At 53.6% G+C, this 13,872-nt stretch overlaps 1 protein-coding gene across 15 annotated transcripts in view; it reads right to left on the reverse strand.

The window, feature by feature from the left end:
- The window catches only part of LOC140425059 (poly(rC)-binding protein 3), a 377,151-nt gene that overhangs the window by 82,956 nt on the left and 280,323 nt on the right, over positions 1-13,872 (reverse strand). The window lies entirely within an intron of this gene.

Consider the following 13,872-nt stretch of genomic DNA (forward strand, 5'->3'; position numbering starts at 1 on the left):
TGAAAATTAAGGTAGACCTCTGGGCTGAGTAGCCTAGTCCTGCTCATAATTCGTATATTTGTGTGTTTTCACTATTGCCTCAACCTCCTTCCTATAGTGTGGGGTCCAAAACTGTACATTATATATAACGGTTGTCTTACTAAACAAATATGGACTAGCACCTGGGCAGTGGTGCTCTGAGGTTTTGAGAAAACCAGAGAATCTACCATGTTTGGAGAACAAACTAATGGTGCGATTCTCCTGAAAAATTTCGAAGTGTTGTAGTGAGTGGGAATTGCTGCAAACTTCCCGGCGCCCAGCCTAGCGAGGCCAGCAATACAATTCAACATTAATTGGTTCATTTAACAAAGTCTCACGGGCTTCCCGTCGCAAATGAAGGCTCGCCAGCTGATTCGCCGGCACCGCGCTCGCCAGCCACCCGCTAACAAGGTTGAGCAGCACTTAAGCTGTACTTGCTCAGCCAACCCGCAACAATGGCGCCCAGGAGACGGGTCCCAAGATTCGAAGATGCTGACTTGGGGAGGTTGATAGATGCTGTGGAGACCAGGAGGGATGTCCTGTTCCCCCTAGGGTCCTGGTGAGTCAGCCACAAGGTAGCCGGTGCTGCCTGGGATGAAGTTGCGGCAGCTATCAGCTTGGGGAGTATGACCAGGGCAACTGCCATTCATTGCCAAAAAAAGGTCAACACCGGGCAGCACAAGTGAGTAGACACCAGTGCCCTCCACCGTTCCCATCACCCCAAAGGGACCATCCACCCCCCAACTCCCCATGCAACCCCCAGCCTTTCCTCCACCCCCTCCCCCCATAACCCACCACCCCAACCCCTGTTTCACACACCCCGTCCCACCACTGTGAACCACGCATGTGGTTAACGATGCCCTCCCTGTGTCGCCTCAGGAAAAGATCTCCCATTACAGTTGGGAGAGGGCCCAGACTGGAGGAGGGGTGCCAGACATAAGAATCTTCACTTCCTTCGAGGAGCGTGCCCTGGAGGTGACTGCTGTGGCTGAGGACAGATCGGTCACCCACGCAGACACCGCAGAGGTAAGGAATCCCTGGTTCCACCCGGGGAACTGTCAAACTGAGTAGTGATTGCCTTACTGACTGACCCATCCCTCCCACTGACCACATGTCCATTCTCCCGCAAGTCCTCCAGCCAACGGCGCCGGCCCATCCCGGGCGGCACCCTCTCCTGACTCTGAGGAGAATACCTCGGAGGGAAGCTCTGAGGATGTGACCATAGTCACGGCACAGCTATCACCCCCATCCACCACCAGTGCAGAATCACGCAACTTGGTGGGACATGTTAATGGACAGGCTTCAGGGCACAATCTGGTGAGCACCACACCGCTGCTGATGCACATCAGGTGGAGGCAGGAACCCCCAGGCGAGACAGCAGTCGGAGGTCTGCTGGATCCCAGGACCCACCTGGGTCCCAGCCTGATGCTGAGCCTATGGGACAGAGGTGCCCGGAGCTGATGGAGACGATAGGGAGCAACCTGGACATTAAGAGGGAGATGTCAGCATCACTCCAGCAGATCTATAGCCACTTGGAGGAGTCCCAAGGGCTTCGAGTGCAGGAGATGGTGCCGGCAATGAGTGGCACCGAGGCAGACACTGCTAGGATGGCGACAGCAGTGGAAAGCTGGTGCACGACGTCGGCACTATGGAAGGTGTTCAAGGCATTGTGCAGTTGGTGACGGCCATGACTGAGGGTCTTGGAAGAATGTTGACTCGCTGGGGGATGTAACCCAGTACCAGGCCGACCTTGATGAGGTTCTGCGGGACATGTCCTGCTCCCAGTCACTGAGGAGCATCGCCGAGGGTGTCAACACTATGGTGCAGACCATGGGGAACCACCAGTGCCGGCACAGCCAGAGGATGCAGGTGCAGCTGGGGCTCGAACCATGATTTCCCAAGATGGCACCATTGGGAGTGGGGTTTATACAACACATTAAACACATTTTCGCACAACCACTATGATGCCTCTGTCAGTTCCTTCCGCAATGCGGGCTGACCCCCGGACCCTTTACCCATCTCTCCAGGCATCCCCCCACCACCCGACCCCCCCTTCCGGCAGGTTCACATTTTTCAAAAGGAGTACTAATCGGCACCAGCGCAACGACTTGCTGGGAGGCTGGTTAATGACGGGAGGCCGTTGGATATGGGGTGGCTCTCGTTAATTGCATGGAAATGGGGCTTAAGTGGTGATAATTGGTTTCTCGCCATAGTACGTGGATATCCCGATTTCACTTACGGGAATGGGCCGGTTGCATCGCAAACTGTTTGGTGCCTGGTGCGGATCACATTTTTAGCCTCTCCCTCTATTCACCGGGAGTAACGAGGCCGGAGAATCACGCCCTATGACTTATTTGAGAAAGCTTTCAAGTGGAGTGAAGGAGGGCAAAGGCGGAAGTGATCTGGTGGAACTGTCAGCATCACAGCCTGCAGAACATTTCAGCTAATGGTTATCTCAGCAGGGAAGCAGATGCAACTATTCCAAAGAAAATATGCTATTGATTCAGAGCCGTAAGCTGTTTTTATACAGCTGTTTTTTTCGGGTTGTTTCCGTGTGTTAACTTCCTGCATTACAGGACTAGATTGAGTGCTTTTATCTTGATGTCAGAAATAATGCAAATGAAGTGCCTTGTGTTGTTGAGTGTGATTGTATTCATAGAGAGCTACAAAGAGATGGCAGACCAGTTGAACAAATACTTTGGATCTGTCTTCACCAAGGAGGGCACAAATAACCTTCCGCAAATACTGGGGGACAGAGGGTCTAGCATGAAGGAGGAACTGAAGGAAATCCTTATTCGTCAGGAAATTGTATTGGGCAAATTGATCGGATTAAAACCCGATAGGTCCCCAGGTCTGATGATGCTCTGCATCCCAGAGTACTTAAGGAAGTGGCCCGAGAAATAGTGGACGCATTGGTGATCATTTTACAGCATTCGATAGACTCTGGAAGAGTTCCAATGGACTGGAGGGTAGCTAATGTTACCCCACTTTTTAAAAAAGGAGGGAGAGAGAAAACAACAAAGTTAGCTTGACATCAGTGGTGGGGGAAATGCTGGAGTCAATTATTGAGGATGAAATACTGAGCATTTATAAAGCGGGGACAGGATCGGTCCAAGTCAGCATGGATTCACGAAAGGGAAATCATGCTTGACAAATCTTCTGGATGTGACCAGTAGAGTGGACAAGGGTGAACCAGTGGATGTTGTACATATGGATTTTCAGAAGGCTTTTGACAAGGTTCCACACAAGAGATTAGTGAGCAAAATTAAAGCTCATGGTATTGGGGGTAATGTACTGACATGGATAGAGAACTGGTTGGCAGACAGGAAGCAGAGAATGGGAATAAACGGGTCCTTTTCAGAGTGGAAGGCAGTGACTAGTGGGGTACCGCAGGGTTCAGTGCTGGGACCCCAGCTGTTCACAATATACACTAATGATTTGGGCGAAGGAATTGCATGCAATATCTCCAAATTGGCAGATGACGCTAAACTGGGTGGCAGTGAGTGCTGTGAGTGGGATTCAAAGAGGCCGCAGGGTGACTTGTGCAGGCTGGCTGAGTGGGAAAATACTTGGCAAATGCAATATAATGTGGGTAAATGCGAGGTTATCCACTTTGATGGCAAAAACAGGAAGGCAGATTATTATCTGCATGGTGGCAGTTTAGGAAAAGGGGAAGTGCAATGAGACCTAGGTATCAAGGTGGAACAGCTGCTGAAGGTTCGCATGTAGGTACAGCAGGCAGTGAGGAAAGCTAGTGGCATGCAGGCCTTCAGAATGAGAGGATTTGAGTATAGGAGTAGGGATGTCTTGCTGCAGTTATACAGGACCTTGATGAGGCCACATCTTGAATATATTATATCTTGATCTCCTAGTTTGAGGAAAGACATTCTTTCTATCCTAAAGAACATTGAGAGTGTCCAGCGAAGGTTCATCAGCCGATACCCGGATTGGCAGGACTGATATATGAAGAAAGACTGGATCAACTGGGGCTTGTGCTCACTGGAGTTTAGAACAATGAGAGAGGATCTCATCGAAACATATAAAATCCTGATGGGACTGGACAAGCTAGGTGCAGGAAGAATGTTCCCAATGTTGGGGACATCCAGAACTAGGGATCACAGCCTAAGAATAAGGGGTAAGCCATTCAGCACTGAGATGAGAAAAATTTCTCTCAGAGAGTTGTGACCTTGTGGAATTCTCTACCACAGACAGCTGTTGGGGCCAGTTTGTTGGATATATTTAAGATGGAGCTGGACATAGCTCTTCTGGCTATAGGGATCAAGGCTATGGAGAGAAAGCAGGAGTGGGATACTGCATTTGCATGATCAGCCATGATCATATTGAATGGTGGTGCAGACTTGAAGGGCTGAATGGCCTACTCCTGTACCTATTTTCTATGTTTCTATTCCTATGTACCATTTGGGCATTGATGTACAGTATGAGGCACAGTCCAACATCCTTTTTGCTACCAAGTTTGAAAATAAGAGTACTAATGACAAGTGAAACCAGGTTTTTAAGATGCAAAAACATACAGCAGATTTTTTTATTTAAAAAAAATATATTTTTATTCTCCTTTTTCACATTTTCTCCCGCATTTACACCCATCAACAATAAACAATAATCAGCAAGATATGTCAATCCCCATAATAACAACCCCCCCAACTAATGTTTGATGTTATCCAGTTCTTGAAAGTGCATAATAAATAGTGCCCATGACTTGTAAAACCCCTCCGAGCTTCCCCTCAGTTCGAACTTAACCTTCTCAAGGGTCAAGTATTCCAACAGGTCCCCCTGCCACGCCAGGGCACTGGGTGGAGAGGCTGCTCTCCATCCCAGCAGGATCCGCCTTCGGGCGATCAATGAGGCGAAGGTTATGATATCTGCCTCCGCACCCGTATCCAACCCTGGCTGGTCCGACACCCCGAATATGGCCTCCTGGGGGCCCAGGTCCAATTTCACGTGCACCACCTTGGAAATTACCCTAAACACCTCCTTCCAGTACTCCCCTAGCTTTGGACAGGACCAAAACATATGAACGTGATTAGCGGTGTCCCCCCCCCCCGCAACGCTCACACACATCCTCTACTCCTTCAAAAAATCGGCTCATCCTCGCCCTCGTGAGGTGTGCTCTGTGTACCACCCACAGCTGTATCAGCCTCAACCTCGCACATGAGGTGGAGGCATTCACTCTCCGGAGCACCTCACACCAGAACCCCTCCTCTATAACCTCTCCCAGCTCTTCCTCCCACTTTGCTTTGATCCGTTCCAGTGGTGTCTTATCCTCTTCCAAAATAGCTCCGACACCGCTGACACTGCCCCCTTCTCCAGTCCGCTTGTCGTCAACACCTCCTCCAGCAATGTGGAGGCCGGTTCCTCTGGGAAGCTCTGTATCTCCTTCCTGGCAAAATCCCGAACCTGCATGTACCTAAACCCTTCTCCCTGCTCTAGCCCATACTTCGCTTCCAGCTCCCTCAATCCTGCAAACCGATCCCGAAGAAACAAATCCTTTAGCGTCTTAATCCCCTTCCCTTCCCATTTCTGAAAACTTCCATCCCACCTCCCTGGTTCAAATCTGTGGTTCCCCCGAATCAGCATTTCCCTTGACCCTGCCCACAACCCGAAGTGTTGGCGAAACTGCCTCCAAATTCTCAATGAAGCTATTATTACCGGACTCCCTGAATATTTCCCCGGAGCTATCGGGAGCAGCACTGTTGCTAGTGCCTTCAGCCCCGACCCCCTGCGCAAACTCTCCTCCATCCTGACCCACTGAGAATCAACCCCTCTGACGCAGCTCCGCACCTTCTCCACATTCGCCGCCCAGTAGTAGTACAACTGGGCAGCACGGTAGCATTGTGGATAGCACAACTGCTTCACAGCTCCAAGGTCCCAGGTTCGATTCCTGACTTGGGTCACTGTCTGTGCGGAGTCTGCACATCCTCCCCATGTGTGCGTGGGTTTCCTCCGGGTGCTCCGGTTTCCTCCCACAGTCCAAAGATGTGCGGGTTAGGTGGATTGGCCATACTAAATTGCCTATAGTGTCCAAAATTGCCCTTAGTGTTGGGTGGGGTTACTGGGTTATGGGGATAGCGTGGAGGTGTGGACCTTGGGTAGGGTGCTCTTTCCAAGAGCCGGTGCAGACTCGATGGGCCGAATGGCCTCCTTCCGCACTGTAAATTCTATGATCTATGAACATGTTCGGGAGACCCAAACCCCCTGCCTGCCTTCCCCTCTGTAGCAGCACCTTTCTCACTCTGGCCACCTTCCCTCCCCATATGAATGAGGTAATCCTTCCCTCAATCTCACTGAAAAAAGACTTTGGCAGGAAAATCGGGATGCATTGAAAAATAAACAGAAATCGCGGCAACACATTCATTTTAACCGCCTGTACCCGACCTGCCAGTGACAGAGGAAGGCCGTCCCACCTTGCCAGATCAGCTTTCACTCTCCCCACCAAACTAGTGATGTTGTACCTGCGAAGCCTCCCCCACTCCCGGGCAACCTGCACTCCCAGATACCTAAAATCAGTCCCTGCTCTACGGAATGGCTGCCCCCCCCACCCCTGCCCCCACCCCCGGCCGAGACACTACAAAATACTCACTCTTGTCCAGGTTCAGCTTGTACCCCGAGAAAGAGCCAAATACCCGCAGTGGTTCCAATATTCCTCCTATCGACACACTCGGTTCCGACACATACAGCAGCAAGTCGTCGGCACATAAGGACACCCTATGCTCTATCCCCCCCCGCACTATTCCTTTCCATGCTCCCGAACTTCTCAATGCGATGGCCAACGGCTCAATCGCAAGTGCAAACAGCAGGGGGGACATAGGACATCCCTGTCTCGTCCCACGGTGGGGAGAAAAGTATCTCGAACTGATATTATTTGTGCGGACACTCGCCTTCAGCTCCTTATATAATAGCTTTACCCAGTTCACAAACCTTGGTCCAATCCCAAACCGCTCCAGCACTGCCATCAGGTACCCCCATTCTACCCGATCAAACGCCTTCTCGGCGTCCAGTGCCACAACTACCTCTGTTTCCTTCCCTTCCGCCGGTGCCATAACAACGTTCAAAACCCTCCTAATGTTCGAAAACAGCTGCCTCCCTTTCACGAACCCCGTCTGATCCTCCCCATCACCTTCGGGAGGCACTCCTGCTGGTAATACCAGGTATTGCGGTACCTGAGAGGTGGATGACCATTGGCTAGACCCAGGAGTCTACCATTGGCTGATGTACATAGCTCCGCCCTGAGAGGCGGAGTATAAGAACCGATGCCGCCCCAGCAGCCTTCACTTTCTGTATCGAAGCTGCTGGGGAACAGGTCTAGCAGATTAAAGCCTATTAGTTATGACTCACCTTGTCTCGAGAGTAATTGATTGCGCATCAATTTAATCTGCTACAACTTCAGTTGAAAGATGGATCTCCGTATCAAACCGGAGTGCCTTCAGCTCAGCCCCCACGTGGACAACTCTGCTGCTATCTTCAAACATTGGCTGGCGTGTTTTAAGGGCTACCTCGACACGGCCGCCGACACCCCCACGGAAAGACAAAAGATGCACCTTTTACGCTCGCGGGTCAGCCCTGGGATCTACCCTCTGATCGAGGAGGCGGAGAACTATGCTGCAGAAATCGAGCTGCGGGAAGGACACTATATCCGCCCTGTGAACCAGGTCTACGCCCGTCACCTGCTGGCAACTAGGAGGCAAAGCCCCGAAGAAACGTTGGAAGACTTCTACCGGGCGCTGCTGGTGCTGGGTCGAAACTGTGGCTGCCCGCCAGTTTCGGGGAATGAGCACACAAAACTTTTGATCAGGGATGCTTTCGTGGCAGGTATGACTTCCCCCGATATCCACTGAAGGCTCCTAGAAATGGACACTCTGGGACTTACTGAGGCACGGGCCCTGGCGCGGTCCATGGACGTTGCGTATAACAACACACTGGCTTTTGCTCCCGGACGCACGGCGGTCTCCTGGGCTGCGTGGCACCCCATTGCGGCAGCCCCTCAGACCTTCTCTCTGACCCCGCAAGCCTGCGCGGCGAGACGGCCCGCTACCGCCGCCGGACAACGCTCTTTCTTCTGCGGGCAGGCGAATCATCCCCGCCCGTGCTGCCCGGCCCGCACCGCCACCTGCAAAGGGTGCGGCAAGAAGGGCCACTATGTCGTGGTCTGCCAGGCCCGCTTCATGGCCGCGGTCTCCAGCGACTATCGGCAGCCCCCTTTTCAGGCCCCGGCCGTCCAGCGCCCACCGCCACCCCCCTACCCTCAGGCCGCGTGCGACTCGCGGGCGCAGCCATTTTGCCCCCCGGCCACCATGCTGGACGGATGGGCGCCGCCATTTTGTCCCTCGCCGCCGTCATCTTCTTCATCCCCGGACTCCATGTGCGACTCATGGCTGACGCCATGTTGGATGGGGCCCCATGCCCCCAGCACAGCCGACTACACGCTGCCTGACCAGAACTCTCCATTACTGCAGCTGGCCTCGGTGACTCTGGACCAGAGTCGGCCCCGGACGCTTGCGAAAGCTACAATGACGATCTCCATCAACGGCCACGTGACGTCGTGCTTGATCGACTCTGGGAGCACGGAAAGCTTTGTTCACCCCGACACGGTAAGGCGCTGTTCTCTTGTCACCCATCCCGTAAACCAAAGGATCTCCCTGGCCTCCGGGTCACACGCGGTGGAGATAAAGGGGTTCTGCCTAGCGAACCTCACTGTCCAAGGCAGGGAATTCCGCAATTTCCGCCTGTGCGTCCTGCCGCACCTCTGCGCAGCCACCCTCCTTGGGCTGGATTTCCAGTGCCATCTGCAAAGCCTGACTTTTAAATTTGGCGGCCCTATACTCCCCCTTAAGGTCGACCCGCCTTCCCTGTTTGCGAACCTCACCCCGGATTGCAAACCCGTCGCCACCAGGAGCAGACGGTACAGTACCCAGGACCGGACCTTTATCAGGTCGGAGGTCCAAAGGCTGCTGAGGGAAGGGGTCATCGAAGCGAGCAACAGCCCCTGGAGGGCTCAAGTAGTGGTGGTAAAGACCGGGGAGAAACATAGGATGGTCATTGACTACAGACAGACCATCAACAGATTTACGCAGCTGGATGCATACCCTCTCCCCCGTATAGCCGACCTGGTGAACAGGATTGCGCAATACAAGGTTTTCTCCACGGTGGATCTCAAGTCTACCTACCACCAGCTACCCCTCCGTAATGGTGACCGCCAGTACAGTGCCTTCAAGGCAGATGGGCGGCTCTATCACTTTTTAAGGGTTCCCTTCGGTGTCACGAACGGGGTCTCGGTCTTCCAACGTGAGATGGACCGAATGGTTGACCGGTACGGCTTACGCACAACGTTCCCGTATCTGGATAACGTCACCATCTGCGGCCATGACCAGCAGGACCATGACACCAACCTCCGAAAATTTCTCCAGACCGCGAATATCCTTAATCTGACTTACAATGAGGATAAATGCGTGTTTGGCACCGACCATTCTAGGCTACGTAGTGCAAAGTGGAGTTATAGGCCCCGACCCTGAACGCATGCGCCCCCTCATGGAGTTCCCCCTCCCTCACTGCCCCAAGGCCCTAAAGCGCTGCCTCGGGTTCTTCAGCTATTATGCACAGTGGGTCCCCAATTACGCAGACAAGGCTCGACCCCTGATCCAGTCCACAACCTTCCCCCTGTCGACGGAGGCCCACCAGGCCTTCTGCCGCATCAAAGCAGACATTGCAAAAGCCACGATGCGCGCCATCGACAAGCCCTCCCCTTCCAGGTCGAGAGCGATGCATCCGACGTAGCTCCGGCGGCCACCCTCAACCAAACGGGCAGGCCCGTGGCTTTCTTCTCCCGCATCCTCCATGCTTCCGAAATTCATCACTCCTCGGTCGAAAAGGAGGCCCAGGCCATAGTAGAAGCTGTGCGACACTGGAGGCATTACCTGGCCGGCAGGAGATTCACTCTCCTCACGGACCAACGGTCGGTTGCCTTCATGTTCGATAATGCACAGCGGGGCAAGATTAAGAACGACAAGATCTTGCGGTGGAGGATAGAACTCTCCACCTACAATTACGAGATCTTGTACCGTCCCGGGAAGCTGAACGAGCCTCCTGGTGCCCTGTCCCGCGGCACATGTGCCACCGTACAAGTGGACTGCCTCCAATCCCTCCACGAGGACCTCTGCCACCCGGGGGTCACTCATTTCTTTCATTTTATCAAGACCCGCAATCTGCCCTACTCCATCGAGGAGGTCAGGTCAGTCACCAGGGACTGCCAAATCTGCGCGGAGTGCAAACCGCACTTCTCCCGCCCAAAGAGGGCGCACCTGACAAAGGCTTCCCGTCCCTTTGAACGCCTCAGCATGGATTTCAAAGGCCCCCTCCCCTCCACCGACCGCAACTCGTACTTCCTGAACATGATTGACGAGTACTCCCGGTTCCCATTCGCCATTCCCTGCCCAGACATGACCACAACCACCGTCATCAAGGCCCTCCAGGGTATCTTTACACTGTTTGGTTTCCCCGCATACATTCACAGTGATAGGGGGTCCTCCTTTATGAGTGACGAACTGCGTCAATTTCTGCTCAGCAAAGGCATCACCTCGAGCAGGACGACCAGTTACAACCCCAGGGGAAACAGGCAGGTTGAGAGGGAGAACAGCACGGTCTGGAAGACCGTCCTGCTGGCCCTACGGTCTAGGAGTCTCCCAGTCTCCCGCTGGCAGGAAGTCCTCCCGGTGGCCCTTCACTCCATCCGGTCGCTGCTCTGTACTACCACAAATCAGACACCTCATGAACGTCTCCTGGTTTTCCCCAGGAAGTCCTCCTCCGGGACCTCGCTCCCAACCTGGCTAGCGACACCCGGACCCATCCTGCTTCGGAGACATGTCAGGGCGTACAAGTCGGACCCGTTGGTCGAGAAGGTCCACCTGCTGCACGCCAACCCCCAGTACGCCTATGTAGCGTTCCCTGACGGCCGCCAAGACACGGTCTCCCTTCGGGACCTGGAGCCCGCCGGAGCCCCACCCGCACCAGTGCCCCCACCCCCACCCTCGCCGCAGCACCTGACCGGAGGGTCAGTACTCCTGCTGCCCTTGCATAGGCCCGAACAAGCCCCGACGCCCCCTACAGGCGCCCCCCCTACCCACTTTTCGCCGCAACAACGCCGCCTAGGGGTGACGAAGCTGCCTGGGAGGACGACACCTCGTTACCGGAGTCGCAGCCGCCGGGACCCCCATCAGGATCACCGCCGCAGCCCAGACGCTCTAGATGGACGACCAGGCCACCCGATCGACTGATTGCTGCACCATGAACACTTTGCTATTACCCTCGACATCACGGCACCTACATACCCGGTCCTACCATGCGAAAGGCGACATTAACGCTGGCCATCACCCCACCGGGCTCATTTTTTAACAGGGGGTGAATGTGGTAATACCAGGTATTGCGGTACCTGAGAGGTGGATGACCATTGGCTAGACCCAGGAGTTTACCATTGGCTGATGTACATAGCTCCGCCCTGAGAGGCGGAGTATAAGAACCAATGCCGTCCCAGCAGCCTTCACTTTCTGTATCAAAGCTGCTGGGGAACAGTTCTAGCAGATTAAAGCCTATTAGTTATGACTCACCTTGTCTCGAGAGTAATTGATTGCGCATCACTCCTCCAGCCTACCCGCCAGTACCTTCGCCAACACTTTTGCATCCACATTCAGAAGTGATATGGGCCGATACAACCCACACTCAGTCGGATCCTTATCTTTTTTTAGCAACAGTGAAATCGATGCCTGCCCCAAGGTTTGCGGCAACACCCCCTTCCCTATCGCCTCCTCAAACATCCCCACCATCAGGGGTGCCAACCTATCCTTAAATTTTTTATAATATTCCACCAGAAACCCATCCGGCCCTGCCACCTTCCCAGACTGCATCCTCCCAATTGCATCCTTTATCTCCTGCTCCACTATTGCTCCTTCTAATGTAGCCCTGTCCCCCTCCACTAGCCTCAGGTACTCCAACCCATCTAGAAATTCCTGCATCTCACGGTCTCCCCCAGGTGGCTCTGACTTGTACAACCTCTCATAAAACTCCTCAAAAACCTTGTTAATCAGCACTGGAGCCACCACCAACTTCCCTGCCCTATCCCTCACCTGAAGAATTTCCCTTGCCACTGCCTCCCTCCGAAGCTGACCTGCTAACATATCTCCATGTTCATAAACTGCACCCCTTGCTCGTCTCAGTTGGCGCACCGCCTTCCTGGTGGACAGTCGGTCGAAGGTCGCCTGTAGTTCCTTCCTCTTTTCCAGCTTCGCCGGGTCCCCATCCTCTGCATAACTTCTATCTACCTCCAACATCTCATCTATCACCCTCTGCCGCTCCAACCTCTCCTCTTTGTCCACCCTGGCCTTAAACAAGATCACCTCACTCCTCACCACCGCCTTTAGAGCCTCCCAGACGACTGCCTTTGACACCTCACCCGTACAATTGAAACCTACATATTCCTTAATTACCTTTTCAATTTTCTCACAGAACACTTGGTTCCCCAAAAGCCCACATCCAGTTCCCACCCCGGTCTCTGCGCTGCCCCCTTCTCCAGCACAATATCCACCCAATGTGGAGCGTGATCTGACACTGCAATTGCAGAGTATTCCGACCCATTGACTCCAGCCAGCAAAGCCTTCCCCACCACAAAAAAGTCGATCCGCGATTATACCTTATGGACTGCTGAGAAAAACGAGCACTCCCGTTCCCTTGGGTGCAAGAACCTCCAAGGGTCCACCCCTCCCATTTCCACCATTAGCCCAGCCAGCGCCATCGTCCCCCCTGATGGGACCAGCGAGTGCGGCCGTGATCTGTCCAACCATGGCTCCTGCACCAGGTTCCAGTCCCCCCCCACAATCAGCTCATGCGTGTCCAAGTCGGGAATAGCCCCAAACACCTTCTTCGCGAATCCCACATCGTCCCAATTGGGACCGTATACACTTAACAGCTCGACTAATCTCCCCTCCAGCACCCCTGCCACAATCACACATTTACCCCCCTGATCTGCCACCACCTTCTCCATCTGGAAGCGTACCCTTTTGCTGACCAACACCGCTACCCCTTGAGCCCTTCCATCAAATCTGGAGTGAAACACTTGGCTAACCCAGCCCTTTTTAAGTCTCACCTGGTCCTTCACCCTTAAGTGAGTCTCCTGCAGCATTGCTACGTGGGCTTTCAAACTTTTAAGATGTGCAAGCACCCTTGACCTCTTGACCGGAACTCCTAACCCTCTCACGTTCCACGTGACTATCCTTACTGGGGGTCTCTCACCCCCACCCCACCTTTCTTATCCACCATCACCATACCACCGGGCCCTGCCTCATAAGCCTGACCCGCCCCTGTCCATTGTTAACATCGAACCCCTTTCCCCCCTCCCAAGAACCCCCCCTACAAAAACATCCCCCAACATCCAACCCTCCACCCCCTCTTGCTCACCTCGTAGGCCCATTGAAGCCTGCTATCCAGGCTCCAACGTCAGCAGCCCTCCTCTCACCTCACCCCGTTCACTAACTGACTTTAGTTAGCTAGCGCGGGTGGCTTCCCCCGCCAAGACCTCTCGCCCCCTTCCACCCAGTCCCAGAGAAAGAAACCCAAAACAAATCCAACAATCCAACCCCTACAATTCACTAACATAACATTTAACCGTCGCAACACAGAACGCCAATAACTTGAACTCTGTAACAATGCAAATAGTAGATTTCAATACAAATCAGTAAAAAGAAAGTTGTAACATTTGTACATTTTCCAGCCGCTCAAACACAGTCCACAGTCTCTCTTCCAGTTCCGCTCCTCACGTCTGTCCCAAGCCTTCTGCCCTCACAAACACCTCAG

The sequence above is a fragment of the Scyliorhinus torazame genome, chromosome 6 (genome assembly GCF_047496885.1).
Source record: "Scyliorhinus torazame isolate Kashiwa2021f chromosome 6, sScyTor2.1, whole genome shotgun sequence".
NCBI classification, from domain to species: domain Eukaryota; kingdom Metazoa; phylum Chordata; class Chondrichthyes; order Carcharhiniformes; family Scyliorhinidae; genus Scyliorhinus; species Scyliorhinus torazame.